The 22,395-nt window shown below is 40.6% G+C and overlaps 1 pseudogene; it reads right to left on the bottom strand.

Moving 5' to 3' along the window:
- Nucleotides 1–22,395, bottom strand: part of LOC145415045 (glutamate [NMDA] receptor subunit 1-like) — a 349,695-nt pseudogene that overhangs the window by 188,009 nt on the left and 139,291 nt on the right.

The raw sequence follows: 22,395 nt of genomic DNA, 5'->3' as shown, positions 1-22,395 counted from the left end.
GTTTACTGTTGAATTTTCACACCAGACACATCAAACCTATGACTGTGAGATATTAAATTATAATAAGGATACTATGGTAACTGAAGGGAATGCTAAGCAAAAGGATACTACACATATAACTAATAGTACAAGTGATGATACAATTCCACTTTTCTGAAAAATTCAAACTTCCAAAACCTTGATTCCAACCGTTTCTGATTTTTGGCAATGCACTGTAGTTCACAAGGTGTCCAACACATTAGCTGACCAAGTGTAGGAATGTACCTCATGTTAACAGTGACACTGTCATGAAAAATAAAGATCTCTAGGGAAAAAAAAAAAAATACCGACATGATTCATGCATGCTATACAAACTGATGACCTGAAAATCCTAGATGTTTGTACTGCAACAGGGCTAAGAAACCCCATTGCTCAGCACTTTCATCTGAAACAGCTTGGTACACTCTCTGGTACACTACAAGAAAGGACAGGATAAACTGTACTGTGCCTAGGATTTCCATACTTTTAAATCTCACAAGGCCAGAAATTTTGGGTTAAGATGATGATGATGATAATGATTATGACTAAGAATAATCTGTATATACCAAGGGTTTCCTTAATTTACACTTGAGTATGATGTAAAAAAGGTTATCCTCAGCTGGTTTCATGCATTTACATTAAGTTTCTGTTCCTTGTTACTATACTGTGCTTTATGACTAACCTGTCTTATCATTCATCTGCAAAGACCCGAACTGCCCATCTGGTGAGAGAGCCAGTTCAAAAGTAAAATTTATTTTACTGGCGAGAGTGTTGAGAAGGTCGATGCAGTAGCCAGTGCAGCAGTAAGAGATCAGTGACCTCACCCGAGTTGTTGAACCATGGACACAGCACTCGGCCTCCACCCAGACATTGCGCCTTGCTCTCAATCTTTTCAGTCGTTACAAAGGGCTTCTCCTCGATGGTCAGCACCTGTCAGTTACAATATACAATATGCAGTAAAAAAAAAAGTAAAATCAGCAAGGTATTAAAAGGTTCATTACTTCTTATCATGGATAATAATGTATTAATTAATCATATTTTTATCCCATAACTGCTTCCCTCACCTGAATTAAAATTATGAAATGGTTGCCATAGAAGTATTTAGAGTGTTCCAGCTATCCTTTAGGAATTATACGAGAAGAGCTTTAATTTTAGGGTCAGGGTACTGAGCACTTTCTTTAGCTGAGTACTGTACAGCAAACCAATCTGGCAATCATCATAATAATACAGTATGAAAAGTTGCTCTAATCACTGATAACTTAATAATACAGTACAAGAAAAGTTCTCTGACCACTGATAATGTGAATATCCCAATACTCTGAAATAGTCAAGGCAAACATTTTTAAAAATTTTGTTTTTTTCTTGAAATTTTCCGGGCTTTATCCATGAATTTATCTGGGTTAGACATGCTCTTGGATTTGGATGTACCTGCCTGGAATTATTCATCTACACTTCTATGCATTTCTGGTGAGTAAAACAATAACCGATACCATCTTAACTGTTCATTTAATGATCATGTACATATTTCAGAAGTTTTTAAAGGTCCCTCCCAATAGTCTGAAAAAAACAATTGTCCGAAAGACCCTCAATTCCCTGCCATTCGGATTACAAGACTTTCAATGTATTATAAAGTTCCAGCCATTACTTAAGAGTTAACCCTACTTAGCTGAAAAACCTAATGGAGTTCAATTACAAAGTTTCACTCAAAGGGTCTGAGGTGCTGAGGTGACTGGAAATGGGCATTTTTTATCTTCCCATCTGCCACAGTGAATAAGGTGTACTGCTTGAAATCATCAAAAAATTTACTTCAAACTGTCATGTACAATAATACACACATACTGATAATTGTTGGAGCTGCTGTTGTGAGTTAAGCCTCATCTCAACATGAAACTGGTGGACTGCCAGCTCAAGCTACCCTCTGCAGTCCACAGTCCTCCATTCAGAGGGACAGGAATGGAAATGGGGGATGGGAGGTATTTATAAAACTAGACAGAGGAGCAGCCTGCTATACTGATGCCATGTGTGAAGGTATCCCTCTCCAGCATTACATGCTGATCATGAAAATGCCTTTCATTACAAAACCAAAGTGCTGGAGGGAAATGTTCTCATGTGGTGGCACTGATAAAGCTGGGTCCGGCTGTATTGATGTCCATCAACTTCATCCTTATCCTCCAAAAGAATGATAGGCGAGAACACGAGAGGGGTAACTGCAGTCTAAAGTCAACCAGGTTCATGTTCAGATGAGACCATGGCACACATTAACTTGTAACAGCTAAACTGTCACTTCAGGGCCAAAGTACAGCATGACCAGAACTTAATGTATCATTTCCATGTGGATTTAGGGGCAAAACAAGGTTTGCACAGTGAAACCTCACTGTGTGAACACAGCAGGTAGAAAAACAGAGTAAATGAAAAAGGTAAGCTGTGAAAAGAATGGAAACACAGCAGTAGCAAGGACATGGAAACAAAAGGGAAATTATGATTTATACATGGAAATGAAACAGGCTGGGAGAGATCTGGGTATACATAAGAAAATATGAATGAGATATACAGAGTATCCTAGTACAGTACATGTGTGAGAAAATTCAGGCTAACTGGGGGCTAACTGAGTAATAGAAGTTATAAATGATAAGGGAAACAGTGAATCCTGATGAGATACAGTTTGAGTTTATGTCAATTCACTGTCCGACAACTTCATGAAAATAAAAAAAAAGCATTCACCCTAAAATGCATATCACCCGCCATCACAGAAAAACAAGATCAGCAAACCTCTGGCAATCAAAGGCATATCATAACAGCTTCTCTCCCCCCCCCCCCAAAAAAAAAGTCTTAGGATTTTGCAGTTTACTCCTCCTAAGTAGTAGCAGTAGCAGTTGTTCCATAGGTCTGGCTGAACAATCCCAAGTCCCTAAGGAAGGCCACGGCCGAGACCGGGCTTTCCCACAGAGCTCTCAAGGACTATATGTTGTGTTGCTGGTGCAGGTGATTGCGTGCAATGCAGTCTTCCATAATGTGCTTAATAGCATGCAATGCTGTGCTGCATCCTGGACAGGCATCAGCGATGATGTCATCCAGCCTCTTCTGATAACTAAAGAGGTCTGGATGATGCCCACATCTCAGCCCAGCCAGGCAGATCCTGTCCTAATGAGGGAGGTAGGATTCAGAAGGGTGGATATCAGGAGGCCATGCATGCAGCTGGGTGTTGTCTTTGAATGACTGAATGGAGTGGTGAGTGATTTGGTCATGGATATGCTTCTAGAAGTTGGTATGAGGCAGGAGAGATGACAGTGCTATATTTCTGTATAATATTGAGTCCTGGGTGTTGTTTTGACGTTCCTTGGTGTGTGTGTGAATGTGCTGCCAGGTAGTGTAGTGGATGGTGTGTGTTTGTGGAGGCTGTAGCAAGAAATCTGTGTGCCTCTCAAGTCTAGATGATTCATGACTTTGACGACTTTGGTTTATTGGTGTAGGTGGTCTGAAGGTGTAGTAACTGTACAGCCTGTGATTATCTTTAGGGACTTGTTCTGTATGGAGTATGGTGCTGTAATGTGTTTTAGTGAGGTAAGAAGCTCAAGCAAGGCTTGCATAATTCATCACTGAATGTATATATTGTTTGTATACTGCGGAGGTAATTTCATTGTTGTGTCCAAATATTGTATGGGTGAGGAACCTTACGGTGGTAAGTCTTGGTGTTAATTCATTTTTAATGTCTGTGATGTGTTTTTTAAATGACACTGATTTATGTTACATCAAGAATTTTGTGTATCTGTATCTATGTGTGTGTGTGTGTGTGTGTGTTCTTACCTAACTGTATCTTTACAGGAATGAGTCAAGTCAAGTTTGTGCACTCCGTGTCAGAGCTCAACCATTATTTAGAACATGTCCTAATTTATCCTGTAAATTTACACACACTATTTCATTGATTAGTGAATTCACTGATCAATTGCTCTGAAACTTGTCTCAGAATTTCCTTACTGCCTTTATCTCTTCTCTTCTTATGCAGTTTTTGCAGTGTCCTCTGCTTGATCTTGCTGATGCTTCCCCATATGTTAAGTAATCATTTATGTCTATTTTCTCCTTCCCTGATATGCATTTATAGAGCATTATCATGTCACCTCTTTTCTTCTCTCCTGTAGTGTTGGTAGATTCAGTGTATTTAGTCTTTAGTCTGTGTGTGTGTGTGTGTGTGTGTGTGTTTTTACCTAACCGCATTTACCTATTTGTGAAATACAGGAAATGAGTTATGCTAACCTATTTACCTAATAGGAACATGAGAAATGAGTTATGGTCCTGTGGGGTCCTGTCTTATTTAAATTAGTCTAATTTATTTTGCTTTAAACTCGTTTAAGTTGCTTACTGGACTGGGCAGATCTCTTAATTCAAGGTTATTCCACAGGTCTTCTATAAGGAAAAAACTGTATTTCTTGGATATCCTGTGTTGTCAAGTTGCTTGGCTTTCTCAGTTTCCATTTCTTTCTTTGTCCTTTCTTTGTTACTCTCTTATCCCATAAAACAACAGATCTTCTCGGTCAATTTTATCTACTCCTATCATAGTCCTGAACACTGTGATCATGTCGCCTCTCTTTCTCCTTTCTTCTAAGGAAGGCAAATCCAGCTTTTCCAGTCTCTGTACGACAGATCTGCCAGACTGGGGACCATCTTGGTTGCTGTTCTTTGTATTCTCTCAATCTTGTTTATATCTCTCTTTTTGTGTGGGGACCACAGTACTGGTGCATATTCTAACCTGGGGCGAATCATGGCCACTATAAATTTTTTCCTCATCTCCTCATCTATGTAATGAAATGCTACTCTCATGTTAGTCAAGAGTTTATAAGATAATATGTTTTTCAGGTGACAAACTATCCTACACCAGCACTCCCATATCTTTCTCTGCTCTCGCTTTTGTGATTGGCTCATTACCCATCAAATAATTCAGTGATGGCCTCTTGGTACTTTTACCCATTTCCAATATTTTACATTTCTTTACGTTGAATTTCATTTCCCACGTCCAGCTCGAATCATGTATCCTATCCAGATCCTCCTGCAGCATTTTACAATCCTCCTTAACCTTTACCATCCTCAGGATCTTTGCTCATCAGCAAACAGGATGCATAACTGCTGACTCCATCTACCACATCATTTACGTAAATCAGGAACATTACTGGTGCCACACTGAGCCCTGGGGGACTCCACTTGTTACTTCTCTGTATCCAGACATCCTATCCTTTATTACTGTCCTCATTTGTCTGTCTCTCAAAAAATCTCTCATCCATTCCAGGAGGTTTCCCTTCAGTCCTCCTATATGCTCTAATTTCCACATTAGTCTCTTATGGGGTATCTTGTTGAAGGCCTTTTCCAAATCTAAATACATACAATCCACCCAATCGTCTTTCACCTGTAGCACATCAATCACTACTGAGTAAAAGCTCAACAAGTAGGAAACACATGACCTTCCACTTCTGAATCCAAACTGACTTTCTGCCAGAACATTTATCTCTTCTAGATATTTTATCCATCTGTCTTTCAAGATTCTTTTGCACAATTTTGCGACCATGCTGGTTAGGGACAATAGTCCATAATTCAGGGGTTCTTCTTTGTTTCCTTATAAATTGGTACCACATTTGCCTTCTTCCATTCCCGAGGAACTTTCCCCTCTTCAAGAGAACACACAATTAAACTGTGAATCTTATCTGCCAGTTGTTCTCTGCATTCCTTCAGTACCCAAGTAGGGATTCCATCTGGTCCTGGGGCTTTCCTTACATCTTGAGTTTTCAGTAATTTATACACTTCCTGTACTTCCACTTTTATATCTTTTATCACTACATTTCTAATCACTCCCTCCCCTTCCACAAACTCCTTTTCATTAGTGAAAACCAATTGGAAACATTTGTTCATTATTTCAGCTTGCATTGCTGCATCTTTATGGACCTTTCCTTCTACTTTCAGTTTGGTGATTCCTTTCTTTTATTTCAATTTGCCATTGACAAATCTATAAAACAATTTGGGTTCATCCTTACATTTGTCAATTATACCTTTTTCAAAGTTCCTTTTTCCTCTCTACGTATTCTTGTGTATTCATTTCTAGTTCTTTTATATTCTTCCTTTGTTCTGTTGTTACCTCACTTTCTCCAGTTGTTCCATGTCATATCCCTCTCCTTTTTTGCTATCATACACCTTCTATTAAATCACTCCTGTTTCCTGTTTTCTTTCCCCCTTACTCTTGGCACATATTTTTCCACTCACAAATTACAGAGGTCTAGAAAGATATGCCACTTCCTCTGTATCTCTCTTGTTTCTCTGGATTTTCTCCAATCTGCATTTTTGAAAAATTTTCTCAATCCTGTAAAATTTGCTTTCCCAAAATTGTATCTTCCCTGCCTATAAAGCTCGTCTCTTGGCTCCACGTTCCCTTTGATCATCTGGAACTCAATGACCACATGATCACTTTTTCCTATAGGACACAGATATTTCAAAGATTCAATTACGTCAGGTTCTTTGTTTAGTGGTAAATCTAATCTCGCTGATGTGTCATCACCTCTGAATCCTGTCTCTTCTTTGACTCACTGCATTATTAAATTATTCATTGCTGTATTTAACAATATAGTGTCCCACGAATCTTCACTGTCTCCCGAGTCTCATTCCTCCCAGTTCTCCTCTTTACAATTGAAATCACCCATTATAATTATATTGTTGCTTTTCTCAATCACTTTCCATAAATAATTAGCCATGTTTGACAACATCTCCTGATATTCATCATCATTCCATGCTCTTGTCTTCGGAGGAACATATACTACTGCCATATCACTCTTGCCATTCTCTCCAGCTTCTAATTTCATATATATCACCTCAGCCCTACCCTCTCCCATTTCCACAGTATCTACATTTATGTTGCTGTTCACAGCATTCATCATTCCTCCTCCCATTTTTTCTTTTCTGTCTCTTCTCCACAGTTTGTATCTGCCATCTCCCATATGGATATCAATATCCTCTCTTAACCTGGTCTCTACAAAGCACATAACATCAGGTTGATGTACCCTCAAGAAATCATTGATTTCTAACCTTGCCGTTATTAAACCATCAACATTAGTGTATGCCACTTTCAAACTGTTTTCATTGTTTTTTATACCCTAAAAAAAAAAAAAAAAAAAACGGTTTCAGTCATAAAAAGAATAAGATAGTGAAAATAGAAAGTCTCCATGTGGTTAATTCATGGCAGAAAGGGATGGTGCAATGTTTACAAGTGGCGAGAGAGAGTTCCAGGGCTTTTCTGAGGAGGATGTGGCAAATGGAAGTATTAAGTTGCACCAAACAATAGCAGATGTAGAGAAAACAGCGGAGAGGAATGTCCAGGAGATAAAAAAAGGTATGGGCAGTAATTAAAGAGTTACAGGAACGGACGACAGAGTAGGAAATCAAAAGTCTGCGAAATAAACTGGAAAAAAATTTGTGCATGCAGTGAAGAGCAACAAAGAGAAGTTACAGAATTAAAAGTGAGTGATGAATCAGCCTCAAATGAAATAAAACAGCTCAAGAGGGAGAATAAGAGGTTGGAAGAAGAAACAGACAGGATGAAAAGCAAACTAGATGAGTATGAATCCAAATCAAGAATACAGGACGAGCACATTAAAGAAATCAAAGAGCAACATAAGGGGTGGAAGAAAATTCAGGAAGAGGGAAATGTAAATTTCAAAGACATAGAACAACAAAGCAAGGAAAAGGTGGAGAGGGAAGTGGTTAGGGTACTGAGAAGTGGAGAATCTTTAGTTAGGGATGTAGCAGATAAGAAGAAATGTGTAATAATATCAGGAGCTAAAGAAAAACGTATGACAATAAGATCAGAAAGAGAAAGAGAAGAACTGAGTAAAGTTAAAGAAATAATATCAGTAGTCATGGAGGAAAACAACGAAACTCAAGACGAGATTGAAGAGGTGTTTAGGTTAGGAAAGTACGAGGAAGGAGGGGCAAGGCCATTGAAGGTAAAGTTTAAGTCCCAAGCAACAGTAAACAAAATTATCAGTAGAACATGGAAATTATCAGACAAGGAAGGGTTCAAAAATGTCTGGATAAGGAGCGATGCAAATGAGGAAGAAAGAGCTAAAATAAAGGAGTTAGTAAAGGAAGCAAAGGCAAAAAATGAACAGAGAACGAAGGAAGAGAAGACAGTGTTTTATTGGAGAGTCATGGATCAGAAATTATGGAAGTGGTAATGGCGGAGAGGAGAAAAGAGGGTATAAAAAACATCAAAAATAATTGGAAAGTGGCATATACTAATGTTGATGGTTTAATGTCGGCAAGGCTAGAAATCAATGATTTTTTGAGGGTACAAGAACCTGATGTTATGTGCTTTTTAGAGACCATATCAAGAGAAGATATTGATGTTCATATGGGAGATGGTAAACACAAACTGTGGGGAAGAGACAGAGAAGAAAAAAATGGAGGAGGAGTGACAATAGCAGTGAAGAACAACAAAAATGTAGATACCGTGGAAATGGGAAAAGGCAGGGCTGAAGTGATAAATATGAAATTGGAAACTGGAGAGAATAGCAAGGGAGATATGGCAGTAGTGTATGTTCCCACTAAGACAAGAGCATGGAGTGATGATGAATACCAGGAAATTTTGTCAGACATGGCTAGTTATTTGCAGAAAATGATTGAGAAAAGCAACAATATAATTTTAATGGGTGACTTCAATTATAAAGAGGTGAACTGGGAGGAATGGGACTCAGGAGGCAGCGAAGATTCGTAGGGCACTATATTATTAAATATAACAATGAACAACGTGATAACGCAATGGGTCAATGAAGAGACACAGTTCCGAGGTGAGGACACATCAGCAAGACTAGACTTACTGTTTACCAAAGAACCCGATGTAATAGAATCCTTGAAATATCTGTGTCCTAATGAAAAAGTGATCATGTGGTCAGTGAGTTCCAGATGATAACAGGGAACGTGGAGCCAAGAGACGAGCTTTATAGGCAGGGAAGATACAACTTTGGGAAAGCAAATTTTACAGGACTGAGAAAATTTTTCAAAAATGCAGATTGAGAAAACTCAGGGAAACAAGAGAGATACAGAGGAAGTGGGATATTTTTCTAGACCTCTATAATTTGGGAGTGTAAAAATTTGTGCCAAGAGTAAGGGGGAAAGAAAACAGGAAAAAAGAGTGGTTTAATAGGTGTATGATGGCAAAAAAAAAGAGAGAGACACGGCGTGGAACAATTGGAGAGAGAGAGGTAACAATAGAACAGAGGAAGAATATAAAAGAACTAGAAATGAATACACAAGAATACGTAGAGAGGAAGAAAGGAATTTTGAAAACGGTATAATTGACAAATGTAAGGATGAACCCAAATTGTTTTATAGATTTGTCAATGGCAAATTGAAATAAAAGGAAGGAATCACCAAACTGAGAGTAGAAGGGGAGGTCTATAAAGATGCAGCAATGCAAGCAGAAATAATGAACAAATGTTTCCAATCAGTTTTCACTAATGAAAAGGAGTTTATGGAAGAGGAGGGAGTGACTAGAAATGTAGTGATAAAAGATATAAAAGTGGAAGTACAGGAAGTGTATAAATTACTGAAAACTCAGGATGTAAGGAAAGCCCCAGGACCAGATGGAATCTCTAATTGGGTACTGAAGGAATGCAGAGAACAACTGGTGGATAAGATTCACAGTTTAATTGTATGTTCTCTGGAAGAGGGGAAAGTGCCTCAAGAATGGAAGAGGGCAAATGTGATACCAATTTATAAGAGAGGAAACAGGGAAGAACCCCTGAATTATAGACCAGTGTCCCTAACCAGCATGGTCACAAAATTGTGCGAAAGAATTCTGAAAAACAGATGGATAAAATATCTGGAAGAGATGAATATTTTGGCTGATAGTCAGTTTGGATTTAGAAGTGGAAGGTCATGTGTTTCCAACTTGCTGAGTTTTTACTCAAGAGCGATTGATATGCTTCAGGAAAGAGAAGGTTGGGTGTATTGTGTGTATTTAGATTTGGAGAAGGCCTTCGACAAGGTACCCCATAAGAGGCTAATGTGGAAACTAGAGCATATAGGAGGACTGAAGGGGAACCTCCTAGAATGGATGAGACTTTCTGAGAGACAGACAAATGAGGACAGTAATAAAGGATAAGATGTCTGGATGGAGAGAAGTAACAAGTGGAGTCCCACAGGGCTCGGTGTTGGTGCCAGCAATGTTCCTGATTTATGTAAATGATATGGTAGATGGAGTGAACAGTTATGCAAGTCTGTTTGCTGATGATGTAAAGATCTTTGAGGAAGGTAGAGGTTGAGAAGGATTGTAAAATGCTGCAGGAGGATCTGGATAAGATACACGATTGGAGCCGGATGTGGAAAATGAAATTTAATGCAAAGAAATGTAAAATATTGGAAATGGGCAAAAGTACCGAGGCCATCACTGAATTATTTGATGGGTAACGAACCAATCACAAAAGCGAGAGCAGAGAAAGATTTGGGAGTGCTGGTGCAGGACAGTTTGTCACCTGAAAAACACATTAACAAGGCAGTTAGAGAGATGTATAAACTCCTGACTAATATAAGACTAGCTTTTCATTATATGGATGAGGAGATGAGGAAAAAATTGTTAGTGGCCATGATTCGCCCTAGGTTAGAATATGCAGCAGTAGTGTGGTCCCCACACAAAAAAAAAGATATAAACAAGATTGAGAGAATACAAAGAACAACAACTAAAATGGTCCCCAGTCTGGCAGATCTGTCGTGCAGAGAGTGGCTGGAAAAGCTGGATTTGCCTTCCTTAGAAGAAAGGAGAAAGAGAGGCAACATGATTGCAGTGTTCAGGACCATGATGGGAGTAGATAAAATTAACAAAGAAGATCTCTTTTTATGAGATAAGAGAGTAACAAGAGGACACGGAATGAAACTGAAGAAACCAAGCTGCTTGAAGGATATCAAGAAATATAGTTTTCCTTATAGATGTATAGACCTGTGGAACAGCCTGGACAAAGGGATCGTCCAGTCTAAAAACTTAAGCGAGTTTAAAGCTAAATTTGACTTATTGAGAAACAGAGATGGGACCCCACGAGCGTAGCTCATTTCCTGTATATCACAATTAGGTAAATACAATTAGGCAAATACACAAAATCCTTGGTGTAACATACAATACATCAGTGTCATTTAAACAACACATCACAAACTATCTCTATCTATATACCTAGGCTGCTTCCCCCAAGGAAAGGGAGGTAGGCGAGACAGGACGACACACTCCCCATTTACTCATCCATTCAAACACATTCATTCACATCTTAGCCCCAAACGGGAGAAAGGACAGATCCTCACCGCACCACACCGCACAAGGGTCAACTGCGCAATGCAATCAGTGACATCTGCAGCAGGGCCCTACAGTAGAACTGGTTTACCCCTGCCACATCATAACAGACCCATTCCCTTATCTGCACCTGACCTGACTAGCTGATCAGACCAAATGCGAGAGAATATCCCCTCAGGGCTGCGTCATCACTTATTTATTCACAATTTCTCTCCATTTATTTCTGTCACACACAACCACTCTTCCTTGCTCAACAGACATCCCTCTCACATCCAGCGCTCTCTTCACACTGTCCATCCATCCTATTCGTGGTCTTCCTCTCAGCCTTACACCTCTCACATCAGATCTAGTTATCTTTTTCACCAATCGCTCATTATCCATACTCTCCATATGCCCAAACCATCGCAACACCCTCTGCTCAACTCTACCAGCCATCTCCCAAACAACTCCAGTTCTCCTTCGCACTTCTTCATTTCGCACCCGATCCATACGCGTCACTCCACACATACTCCTCAGACACCTCATCTCCATTACATTCAAACTTTTCCTCTCTGCTACACCCATATTCCATGTTTCAGCCCCATATAACGCAGTCGGTACCACAACACCCTCATACAGCCTTCTCTTTACATCCATTCTAAGTAAATGACATTTAAACACTTTTTTCATTCCTCCCAGCACCTTTCCTACTTCATTTATTCTAAACTTCACCTCTGCATCTATTCTTCCATCCACAGCAACATGTGACCCTAGATATTTAAAACAATCTACCTCCTCAAGCAACTCACCATTCAAAACTATATTCATCCCCCTACCATCTATCAACCTCGTACACTTCATCACTTTACTCTTATTCTCATTTACTTTCAATTTCCTCCTTTCACACACCCTTCCAAACTCCTCTACCAACTGTCTCAATCTCTCCTCTGAATCAGTCACCAGCGCAGTATCATCTGCAAACAGCAGCTCTTCAGATTCCACTCTCCACCATCAACATTCACCAGACTCAGACCTCCACCTAAAACTCTTGCATTCACCTCCCTTACAACACCATCCATGTAAATATTAAACAACCAAGGCGACATCACACATCCCTGTCGCAGCCCCACTCTCACGGGAAACCAATTACTCACAGCATTTCCCACTCTTACACACGCTCTACTATTTACATAAAAACGTTTCACCCCTTTTAGTAACCTACCATCAAGTCCATACAATCTTAAAACAGTCCACAAAGCCTCCCTATCAATTCTATCATACACTTTCTCTAAATAAAATATCACCAAGACTCAATGCCTTGAGGTCACTTGCCCATACAACATTAGGACACAACAAAGAAACCACCACCAAAGTACACTGCACTCTCCTAAATCACAGTAATTTCCTTCTGAACTCATGCCGTGAGTTAGAAAAACATGAGTTAAAAAAAAACACACCTTATGGGGAAAAATACATTTGATTCTGCCATGGTGTCAGGTAGCCTAGTATAACATTAACAGAACCCCTCTTAACACCACTTAACATTAACATCCTGTCTCAGAAGTATGTACTCCATATCTTATAATGATAATAAACAATATTAGAAAACATTACATATCCTTGTATGATAATAAAAAATACAGAAAAGCATTTTCCTAAATCCTACTGATGACAATGCTTATGTAGATGAAAGACGGATAGCGGTTTTGGTACGCTAGCCTAGTTGCAATACTGGCCACTAGGTGAAGGTGGCATGGGTGGAGAAAATATTGTTCTGATTGGCTGCACAATCACAATGATTGTGTGCTTATATATGTTTGGCTTCCAGTCGCGAGTTGTGGCTACAATACCAAGAGTTAAACATCTTCTCAGAAATAAACAATTTTCTAGTGGAAAAATGCGAGTTAAAGCATTTTCCGTGAGTTTGGTGATAATGGTGACTTTGATAAGGACACCGAGAGTTAGAAGTCCATGAGTTATGCGAGTGCACTGTATACAAACAATATATACGTTCGTGATGAATTAGGCAAACCCTGCTTGGGCTCCTAACCTCACTAAAACACACTACAGACCATACAGAACAAGGCCCTATAAATAATCACAGGCTGTACAGTTACTACACCCACAGACCACCTACATCAAGAAACCAAAGTCCTCAAAGTCGAGGATCATCTAGACATAAGAGGCACCCAAATTCTTGCTGCAGCCTCTACAAACCCACAACATCCACTATACTACCTGGCAGCACATCCACACACACCAAGGAACATCAAAACAACACCCAGTGAACGATATCATACACAAATACTGTCATCTCTCCCTCCTCCCCCACCTCAGAGCAGCTTCCAGAAGCATATCCACACTCAGATCACTCGTTGCTCCATTCAGGCACTTAAAGACAACACAGAGCAGCATTCATGGTCTCCTGATATCCACCCTTCTGAATCCTACCTCCCTTGTGAGGACAGCGTCCACCTGGCCAGACTGAGATTTGGACATCATCCAGCCCTCTTAAGTTACCAGAGGAGGCTGAATGACTCTGTCACTGATGCCTGTCCAAAATGTAATAAAGAACCCTATACTATTAAGCACATTATGGAAGACTGCATTGCACACAATCACATACGCCAACAACACAACATACACTCCTTGAGGGCTCTGTGGGCAAGCCTGGTCTCGGCCCTGGCCTTCCTTAGGGACTTAGGGCTGTGCGGCCAGACTGCCTAGGGAACAACTACTACTACTACTACTACTACACAGACCCCTGTGGATCACCGCTCGACTGGTGCCCAGGATGACATCGCACCACTGACCACAACTCACTGTCTTCTATTGCTTAGAAAGTCCTCAATCCAGTTTATCACCTTTCCTTTGATACCATAACCTTGTAGCTTAATGCATAGTCTTTTTTGTGTGGAACTGTATCATAGGCTTTCTGGTAGTCCAAATACACAACATCTACTGTATCCCCTCATCTACTGCCTTTGTCCAGTCCTCTAGAGTCTCTATCAAGTTTGTCAAGCATAACTTCCCTTTAATGATGCCATGCTGATTACAGGTTACTAGACTGTTCTTCTCTATGTGTTTCCACAGGTGATCTTTTATGCAGGCCTCCATTGTCTTACACACATGTGACACCAAGCTTACTGGTCCATAGTTTTGAGGTAACCTGTTGCTGCCTTTTTTGTATATCGGAAACACATCTGCTTCCTTCTAAGCTGGAAGTATGATTCCCTCCTCCATGCTTTGACTGAACATCACTCTTCATTGTGTTACTAATTCATCCGCACACTCCTGCAGCATTTTGGGATGAATCTTGTCTGGTCCCATGGCTTTGTCCACTTTCAAGTCTTTAAGTTTCCTTAGGATCTCTTCATCCTGGAAGGTAATGTTTCTCAGACTCTTCCAGTCCTCGATTTGTGAAGAAAATTCTGGAATTTCATTATCCTTCTCCTGTACATACACTGACTGCAAGAATTCACTTAATATCTCTGCTTTTCCCTTATCAGTTCTGTCTACCATTCCCCCTTTCCTTGAAGGACTCCGATCCCAGCCCATACCTTCTGCTTCCTCCATATGTAGCTGTGTAGTCTCTTTGGGTTATCCTTAAAATCCATCGCCTGTTTCGTTTCGGTTTCCTTTTAATAGTTGTGCAGCAATATTCTAGTCTTGCTTCTTTCTCTAGTATAGGCCTCATAGTCTTATTTACGCCGAGTTTTCTTGTACTGGCAGAATTTCTTTTGCTTTCTAAGTGATGCCTATTTTAACCAATTTGGAAACTTATTCCACTTCTAATGTGGTAGGTGAGGTTGCTCACCATCCACTCACTCGATGTAGTGCTGCTCTTGAGTGTCTGCCCTTTCCTCTCCTCCATCCTTCTTTCCTTCCATCTTCTTCTGTCTTTTCTTCATTCTTTCCTCGTCCTTCTGCCTACAGGTGACTTTACGCTCCATCTTCTGTCTTTCTTTCCTTCGTTCTTTCCTCTTCCTTCTGCCTGTGAGCGACTCTACACTGAGTGACAAGCCAAATAGTTTCCTGCACGCCAGGAAACCATTTATTACGCTGGGTGGTAACCATATAACCAGATTTTGGTGCCTGGTAGTTTAGTGAGTAATTACGGCACTCCAGTCGGATTGAACCGGTGAAGGTTTATATCCAAGGGTTGGTTGGGGTTTATTGCTCACGTAATGCCACTCAGGGATGAGTGAGGCTGGTCACTCTCATCTTAAATTTCAGGACCAACTTGTCTATCCCCGGGCTTCTACACTCCTCATGGGGCAATGTAGGATTGGATGATGGATGGATGGATTCCACTTCTGGGGTTTCTCATTTCTCAGTGGGATGTATTCGTTGCTCAGGGTATGTAATATGCTGACAAACCTGGTGTACATACTGTCGATGTTCAAATCGCTAAGAATATCTTCCCAATTGTATTGTTGCAGTTTTTCCCGTATCTTCTTGTTTCTGACTGAGCCGTGTAGCAAACAAGTTAAAACAGGATTCTGCAGGGATCACTTTTACCCACTGGATCAGTAAACTTAATCTCATCTATCACATGTTCCTCATTCGTCAAAATTATGTCCAAAAGAGATGGTTCACTGTATCCTCTATACCTGGTGGGCTCATTTGCATGTTGAACAAGATACTGTACTGCTCCTGCATTGCATCATAAAACAAGCACTGTGCTGAATTTTTTCCACCTGTTACCACACCTTTGTTCTAGTCAATTTCTGGATAATTTATGTCTCCCATAATTAATACATGCATTACTCTGCTTATAGTCTTGGTACATCGAACTATGGTATTGAGTCTTGTATTATTTTCTTCAGTCAAATTTGGAGATCTGTAGCACATACCCACTAGTATTACATCATTATTCATTAACTCACTGGTACACCACACTGACTCTTCAAACACCTCCTTTTTCTTCTGAATTCCTATCACATCTAATATATTCAAGTAGCCAAGTTTCTGGTCTAATATATTCGTGTTGCCAAGTTTCTGCTATTCCAATTATATGTGGTTTCATCTCCTCCATCAAACTTTTAAATTCTGTAAACTTATTTTGGATACCCTGGGCATTCAGGAAATACACACTCAGTTCACTGTTTATATCTCCTGTGTTTATATTCATAAACTCTATAGTCTGCTCCCTCTGATGGCTCTGGTCCCTACACTGAGTGCCGGGATCTGTACTTGTTAGACTGTTGCTGCATATTCCCACTACTGGTCTGTCTGCCTCCTGGCAACCTAGATGACCTTTCTGTTTTTTATTGTCCACCATCCTTGACTATCCTTTGTTTTTTTTTTCTTTTCTTCCTCCATTTTTTATTTCAATTCCCACCTAAGTGCTTTATCTTTTACTCAATCAGCTGGGGTGAGGTCAGGTGTTATAAGAAGTCTCTTCATACTTTCTCTCTCTGATGTTCTGAGACTTTTAGCTTTCTCCAGAACTGCTCTTCTGTCCTCTTTTGAATACAATACTACTTTAGAAAGTTTATTCTTGCCTTCAATTTTTTTGCCAAGTCTTATGACATTACTAAAACCAACCTCTATGCCAAGTTCCCTGAATACTTCCCTGACTTTCTTTTCATCTTCCACAACTCGACTGGCTAGGTCCTCACTATCATGTTCTTCAATGTTGTGAAGAATTAAGTTTGTTTCTCTCTTTATCCTTTCATCATTTTCTTTCAAATTATCTTCAGTTCTCAGGCCAATATATTCATCTAGTCTATCCTGTTTGTTTGCAATCTCTTTAATAGTCTCACTGTTTGTTGCAACCTTAAGTTCTATGTTATCTATCCTTTCATCCATCCTGTCCTGCCTCTGTTTCAACTCTCTGTAGAACTTTAAAGCTAACTCTGCATTAGGCTGGCATCCCACACACACAGCCACCAAATAGCATTTAGTGCTTCTGTAAGACTATCATATAATGCATCCGTCAGTTTTGTGCATCTGTCATGAAACCAATGATTGCACATCTGACACTGCATACCTTTTTGATATGACCTTACTTCATACTTACATTCTCCACAAAGACAAGGATCATCACTTCCTGAATCACTGTCCTTGACCCCACCATCTTTGTTTACATTCCTATGTCTGAGGCTCCCTCTTTCATTTGACTGGCTACTGGCCATATTTTTACATTTCCCTTATCAGAAGGTCTCAAACTAGACCCGGGCCTCTTAACAACAACACCACACAATACCGTGTTGATCTTCCTTGCTCTAGAACTCAAAATCAAGGGTAGGATGTGACAACGTGCATGAGTGGCCCATCACATGCCTTTTTCAACTCCTGGACATTCCTCTCCATCATTTTCTCTACTCTTGCTACTCTTGTTTGGTTCAGCTTAGTACTTCCAGTTCCTGCATCAGCTTCGGAGAAGCCCGCAAATTCCCCTTCACCAGATGTAACCAAAGCACTGTCTCTCTTCGCCAAGCAACCATATGGAAACTTTCTATTTCCACTGTATCTTGTACTCTTTTTGACCAAAACCTGCATTTTTTTTTTTTTTTTTTTAATTAATATCCAACGGGACCACCACTCATGCACTCATTCTTGTACTTCCACTTTAATATCTTTTGGCACTATATTTCTAGTCACTTGTGTGTGTGTGTATGTGTGTGTGTGTGTGTGTGTGTGTGTGTGTTTGTATTCTTACCTAATTGTTTTTACCTAATCGTATCTCATCAGGAATGAGTAAAGCTCATACTGTCCCATGTATTAAATCACTTTTATTACACATATCCACAAATTTATGAATTGTTTTGGCACACACTATTTCATTTGGTAGTGCATTCCACTGATCAACTGCCCTATTTGGGAAACCGAATTTCCTTATGTCTTTATCACCTCTTTTTATGCAGTTTTTTGCAGTGTCCTCCTGCTGATGCTTCCCCATAGTTTATATGCTCAATTATGTCTATTTTCTCTTTCCCTGAGACACATTTATATAACATAATCATATCTCCTCTTTTCCTTATCTCCTACAGTGTTGGCAGACTCAATTTTTCTAGTCTTTCTTCGCAGTTTAAATTCCTTAACCCCTCCTGTCCAGGTGGCATGTATACATGATGACCTGGGGACGTTCGGGTGGCATGTATACATGATCTAGTGTTTTGTAGTATTTTTGTTATTGTGTTTTTATTATGATTATTGCATTATATTATAATATTATATTATACTATAATTTTTTATTATAGGTTTAGCTGAGAAATTATGGTTTAAATAAGGGTGATTTTTAAGAAAAACACCTGCTGGTGGTTTGGGTGGTGAAAACAATCCCCGGACGTGATGGGTTAAGCTTGGTACCCATCTTGTAGCAGCCCTTTGCACTTTTTCAATCTTATCTATGTGTTTCTTGAGATGAGAATTCCAGACTACTGATGCTTACTCCAATGTTAGTCTGATGAATGATGTTATTATCTTTCTCAGCATGTGTTCATTTATGTATGTGAATGCTATTCTCATATTAGCAAGCAGTGTATACATGTTCCATACCTTCTCACTGATGTGGTCGGCCGGAGATAGTCTGTTACTGATAATCTCTCATAGGTCCTTCTCTCTTTCTGATATGCGTAGGGTTTTACTTCCTAACTTATATATTATGATTCCAATCTGATCTCTTTAAACTTTTACCAAACTTAATTACATGATACTTGTCCACACTGAATTCCATTTGCCTTTATTGCTCCATTCATGAAGTTTATTTAATTCTTCTTGTAGCTCTCTCTACAATAGTCTGTATTAGTAATTCTCCTTTGTATTTTTGCATCATCAGCAAACATATTTAGATAGCTTTCATTTCCAATGTTACTATGTCATTTATATACACTGAAAATATAATTGGTGCCAGCACTAAGCCCCGTGGAACTCCGCTAGTCACTTTCCTCCATGATGAGTAATTTCCCCTTAGTACTGTTCTCATTTCCCTTTTTCTGAGAGAATTTGCATCCTTCAGTACAGGTTCCCCTGGATTCCTCCTTGATGGTACAGTTTCCACAAAAGTTTTTGGTGCAACACTCTGTAAATTGCTGTCTTGAAATCTTGATAAATTCTGTCCTCCCATCCTTCTCTTTTCTATAATGTTTCTGCATATTAGCTTAATAGATTGGTAACACGTGATTTTCCCTGTACCCTCCAGCACAGGCCCGAGCCCCATCTCGCCCTGGACCCACGATCTATGCCGGCGGAACCCCCGCCACGCCTCCCCTAGTGGCGGACTTCTGGGGGGAGGCGTGGCGGGGGTTCCGCCGGCATAGATCGTGGGTCCAGGGCAAGATGGGGCTTGGGCCTGTGCTAGAGGGTACAGAGCATTGCGGTTCCCAGGCTGCTGCTTCCGCCCAATAGAGAGGGGCCCGAACCTGGGAGTAGCGCCCCAGGAGGCTGCCCTATCAGTGGGTGTATAATGGCGGGATAGTTGCAGTCCCAAGACGCGCTTGGAGGGTGTCCCTGCAGATGTCCTGGCAGGGTGCCCCGAGGCCACTACCACAGCCACTGGTAAACTGGTGGACTAGGGGTCCCAGATCCATTGCCTGGACCTGAGACTGTGCAGTGAGTGGGACCTGTGCTGTGTCTGTTCCCCTTTATTAATACTGAAGATGACAAAACAAAATAAGTTTCAAAGCAAGCCTCAGGACAGTAAATCACCCAGGGGGATGAGGGTAGGTTCATGGAATGAGGGACGTTTGAGGGGAAGAGCGGGGGAAGTCATTGAGGCATTCAGTAGGAGGTGGGTGGATGTGGCATGTTTGCAGGAAGTCCGGTACAGGGGTGGATCAGCCAGAAAGATTGTTGGGAAGGACTTGTTGCTATAAGTTGTTTTGGCAGGGGGGGACAGACGGATATGGAGGTGTTGGTGTGATGGTTGTGGAGAAATGGGTGGAATATGTTATGAATGTTTTGAAAGTAAGTGATAGGATATTGGTAGTGAAAATTCTGTTGGGATGAAAGATAGCTGCGATTATATCGGCATATGCTCCACAGGCAGGATTGGATGAATCAGAGAAAGATATATTTTGGGATGATTTAATACGTGTAGTGGGTGGTATGCGGGATGATGAGATAGTGATTTTGGGAAGGGACTTAAATGGTCATGTAGGTGAAGCAGCACAAGGTTATGAAGGAGTGCATGGGGGATGTGCATATGGTCTAAGGAATGCACAGGGGGAAAGGATACTCGAGTTTGGGGAGGCAACGGACATGATTGTGTGCAACATATATTTTAGGAAAAGAGACAGTAGGTTAATTACGTATGAGTCTGGGGGAAATAGCAGTCAGATAGATTATTTTCTGGTTAGGAGGGCCGATAGGAGGTTAGTGAGGGATGTTAAAGTTATAGGAAGTGAGGAGTGTGTACAGCAGCACAAACTACTGATTTGTGATATGGTGCTTAAAGAACAAGTGATGAAAAAGAGGACTTATGTAGCTAGGAGGAAAATAAGGAAGTTGAAAAACCAAATAGTAAGGGATGCCTTTTATAGCGAGTTGAGGAGAGTGGTGGCTGAACAGGGAGCTGTAGACAGAGGCGTTAATGAACAGTACAGAGCCCTCAAGAACAATTTCTTGAGAGTTACTGATGTAACATGCGGTTGGACAAGAGGACCACCAAGACATAAAGTAACTTGGTGGTGGGATGAGGGTGTAGAAGCTGCAGTTAAGGAAAAAAGAAGGTTTTTCTGGGAATGGAAGAAGGGTGGTAGCAAAGAGGAGTATTTGGCTGCCAAGGGTAGGGCTAGAAGAAAGGTATACAGGGCAAAGTCTGAGTCACAGAGACAATTACTTGATAACCTAAATCATGGGGAAAGGAAAAATATATTTAGGATGGCAGGTCAGGTGAAGAGGGATAATCGGGATATTATAGGTGAGCAGTGTGTGAAGAATGATGAAGGAAGGGTAGTGGTGAACAGTGAGGATATTAAAGATGCACGGAGAAAGCATTATAACCGGTTGTTGAATGAGGAGTTTGACTGGGACAGGGAAGGTTTGGAGCCAGCAGATCCAGTGTCTGGCCCTTGGCCTTTGGTTGATACTGCTACTGTGAGTGAGGCAATAGGCAGGATGAGGGTGGGGAAGGCAGCAGGTGTGTCTGGGTTGACTGCCGAAATGTTGAAAGCCTCAGACGATATAGGGGTGAGTTTAGTCACTGACCTGATAAACAGGATTATTTATGAGTGTGTTGTCCCAGATGACTGGCTGAAGAGTGTAATTGTAAATATGTATAAAGGGAAAGGTGATGACTTGGAAAAAGGAAATTATAGAGGTATAAAGCTTTTAGATCAGATAATGAAGGTAATGGAGAGAGTTTTAGAAGGTATGATTAGAGAAAGAGTGAATATTGATGAGATGCAGTTTGGGTTTATGCCAGGTAGGGGACCACTGATGCCATATTCATTGTTCGACAGCTTCAGGAAAAATATATTGGTAGGAGATGCGATCTTTATTTTGTTTTTGTTGATTTGGAAAAGGCCTTTGACAGAGTCCCTAGAGAGATGGTGAAGTGGTCAATGAGAAAGCTTGGCTTGGAGGTGTGGCTGGTTAGGGTGGTTATGGCCATGTATGTGGGTGCTCACACCCAGGTGAGAGTGAATGGAAATTTGAGTGATGAGTTTTCCGTGAATGTTGGTGTGCATCAGGGGTCAGTCTTGAGTCCCATGTTGTTTATCATGGTACTTGAAACCCTTTCACGTGACTTTAGAAATGGACTCCCGTGGGAGTTGTTGTGTGCTGATGATTTGGTGTTGATTGCAAAGAACGAAAGGGAGGCGGAGGAAAGGTTTAGGAAGTGGAGAGATGGTATGGGGCACAAGGGTTTAAGGGTAAATGCAGATAAAACAAAAGTGATGATATCTGGGGTTGGTGGCGGTACTGTCGAAGACGAGGGAGAGTGGCCATGTGCAGTTTGCACAAGGGCATGGGAAGTAATTCCATCTTGTGCGGTGTGTGTGATAAATGGGTGCATAAGAGATGTAGTGGTATCAGAGGTAGACTGCGAGATAATGCTGATTTTAAGAGTATGGCGTGCCGGGGTGAGCAGGTGGAGATTGTCAGACGTGAAAGGATTGAACTTGCTGGTGAATCTCTTG

Source organism: Coenobita brevimanus, chromosome 101 (assembly GCF_032717465.1).
Source record: "Coenobita brevimanus isolate Jiangsu-jjx chromosome 101, ASM3271746v2, whole genome shotgun sequence".
NCBI lineage: Eukaryota > Metazoa > Arthropoda > Malacostraca > Decapoda > Coenobitidae > Coenobita > Coenobita brevimanus.
This window is presented reverse-complemented; position numbering and strand designations above follow the sequence as displayed.